The sequence below is a fragment of the Bos indicus x Bos taurus genome, chromosome 29 (genome assembly GCF_003369695.1).
Source record: "Bos indicus x Bos taurus breed Angus x Brahman F1 hybrid chromosome 29, Bos_hybrid_MaternalHap_v2.0, whole genome shotgun sequence".
NCBI classification, from domain to species: domain Eukaryota; kingdom Metazoa; phylum Chordata; class Mammalia; order Artiodactyla; family Bovidae; genus Bos; species Bos indicus x Bos taurus.
The window spans coordinates 43,125,481-43,128,591 of NC_040104.1; the positions used below are offsets into that span (position 1 = coordinate 43,125,481).

The 3,111-nt window shown below is 40.8% G+C and overlaps 1 pseudogene; it reads right to left on the reverse strand.

The window, feature by feature from the left end:
- Positions 1–221: 221 nt before the first annotated feature.
- Positions 222–1,344, reverse strand: LOC113886225 (annotated as a pseudogene).
- Between the last annotated feature and the right edge of the window lie 1,767 nt (positions 1,345–3,111).

Sequence of the window (3,111 nt, forward strand, 5' to 3'; positions counted from 1 at the left end):
TTATCATAACCAATGACAAGTTCAGAACAATGATGTCCTGAACTTAGTGCTTTTGTTCATATTGATGATGTCGCCTGCTCTCGTTTCACCAAGGTGAACTATTCATCTGGGGCTGATGACATTTTTACTTTTTTCGGTTTAAAATAACTTTTTATTGCCCAGGATATTTTTTTTCCTTGTCTTGTTTTGTCTGTTTTATTTGTTTTTGTTTTCTTTTTTCGTAACTATAAATTCAAGCTTAGGGAAGCTTGCCTTTGTCTAGGAAAACAAAACAACAAAGCTTTCATATCATTTGCAACCTGGTCTCAATTGAAAAGACAGGTGGGTTATCTTGCAAGAATAAGATTTATACCATGAATGGTGCAGGTCTAGGTTTGGTGGTACTGAGAGAAGACAATGGCATTCTTGACAAAATTACAATCTGCTGGTGGCGTTTGCGGAAAAGAAGTCCTTGCAAATTTCTAAACAACAGTAAAGTCTTATTAGAAAATTCTAAAGTGTTTTCAGGCCCCAAAGGGAATGAGGTTATTAACAAAATGCCTCAACAGAGTTGGAATAAAATACTGGATTTGAGAGTTACTGGAACTTGGATATGTATAAAGAGGGTGGAGGTTGGGTCACGCTTACAATGGTCTCAAGTTCAAATAAACTACTGTGGCAAGACACCACTTCACAAGTCACACACTGGCCCAGGGACTCTTCTCCTCTCTTAGTAGGTGCTGGCAGAAGGCGTGCTCAGTCGTTTTGCAATGTAGATGCTTAGTCCCAAAGCCAGAACATGGGAGAGGAAGAGAGATAGAATGAACACCTTAAGAAACTGTGGAGAAGATGCCCCCTTTCCTCATAGCTCCACTTTTCCTCATGCTTGAGGAAACGGAACGTTTAGGGTGCCTGAAGTGGAACTCCTTGGGTGGAATGTTTTCAGGTCTACTGGGCCAGTCGGACACCCAGTCCACACTTTTCTTCAGAGCATCCACTTCTTCCTCTCCTTCTGCAACTTCTTCTTCTGACTGAGAGCTATGGTCCTTGCTGGTATGCATTTCCACATCAAACATGATCTGCCCATCTTCTTGTGGGGAAGGGCTGTCACAGTGAGAGCTGCCTCTTGAACTGCTCTGTCTGGGTTCATGCTGTGCGTCCAAAAGAGTCTTCTCCACGTCCCCATCAAGGAGGGTATGTGCTCCAGCCCCCCATTCTTCCCATTGCCGTTATCACTGCCATTGCTGCTGTTCCTGGGGAGCTCCACCCAGGAGCTGTTGAGGCTGGTGGGCGGTGGCAGAGACTGTGGGCCTTCCTCACAGTTGTTGTGCGGGGTGGCGGCTGTTCTACTAAGTGAGACAACATTGTCAGGCGGCTGGAAGAGCTGCGGCCCTGCAGCAAGGACCGTCTGCGGTTCTCCAGCAGCAACACAACCAACATTTTTACTTTCATGGAAGGAAAACTTGACGGTTTCTTGCTCCCTTATCCCGTGAATGTTAACTAATGTTTTATAGCCTAATATGTCTAGCTTAAAACCTAATGTTTTAAATTTATACATTAAAATAAAACACTGGAAATATATGTGCATTTACGGAATATAATCTTTGTACATCTGAGCAGTGCAGAGTAACATGAAAACCAAGGATGCTTTTGAAGGTGAGGAAGTCGCCTTGCATCACGTTATGAATGCGTTATGCTGTTTTTTTTCATGACCTAGCAGTCTTCCTTAACTGCACTGCTTTTTCATATTTTCTAGTGACTGAAAAAAAACCTGCCTAGACAGCTCAATAACATCATTTTGGGTAGGAATTCTGATCTACCACTCTAAGATCTTGTTTAAGCCTGGGACCCCAGTGTACCGGATGGAACATATCATAAAAGTAAACTATTAGACCTAGAGAGGAAAGGGAAGGAGGGAAAGGGAAAATGAACATATCATAAAAGTAAACTATTAGACCTAGAGAGGAAAGGGAAGGAGGGAAAGGGAAAATGAAAACAAAGAGGAAATACTACATAGGAACTTAGCAGCAACCTGACATATGAATGATGAAGAATATCTTAAGAATAACAAATTCTCACATCATAAAACACTGAATATTAAGCAAAATTAGTAAAAATGTATCAGTTTCTAGTCAGAGTCCTGAAAATGAAAAAAGTCAAGGATGAAGATAATTCTGGGATTTCCCTGGTGGTCCAGTGAGTAAACACTTCACTCCCAATGCAAGGGGCCTGGGTTCAATCCCTGCTCCAGGTACAAGGTCCTGCATACATGCCACAACCAAGAAGCCTGCATGCTGCAGTGAAGATCCCGCAGCTAGGACTAAGACCTGGCACAATGGGATATTACCTAGCCACTAAAAAGAATTGAAATAATGCCATCTGCAGCAACATGAAAGGACCTACAGATTGTCACACTAAGTGAAGTCAGTCAGACAGAGAAGGAGAAATACTGTATAAATCCCTTAAATGTGGAATATGAACAGAAATGATGAAAGCTGAACTTGTAAAGCAGAAAGATACTCATAGACTCAGAGAATGAATTTATGGTTTCCAGGGGGAAGGATGGAGGGAAGGGATAGTTAGGGAGTTTGGAGTGGATACGCACACACTGCTATATTTAAAATGGATAAGCAGCAGGGTCGTACAGTACAGTACCTGGAACTCTGCTCAGTGTTATGTGGCAGCCTGGATAGGAGGGGAATTTGGAGGAGCAGGGATACGTGTGTATGTATGGCTGAGTCTCTTCACTGTTCACCTGAAACTGTAACAACATTGTTTGTTAATCAGCTATACCCTATTACAAAATAAAAAGGAAAAAAAAAAAGACCCAGTACAGCCAAAATAAATAAATAATAAAATTTAAAAATGAATATAATAAATCCAACTACTTTTAATTCTTAAAAAAGATAATATTATAAACTATCAGAAGGAAAAGCAAGATTGACTTCAAAGAAATAGCAATTAGATAAATGGTAGATTTAAGATAAGGGAGAGTAGACGTGGGAAGAAAGTAAAGTAATATTGTCCAATTCTTGAGGGAAGTTTATTTTTAGCCTGGAATTTTATACCCAGTTATCATTACAGAGGGACTGCAACTGACATTCTTAGGTGTACAAAACCTCTACATTCTCA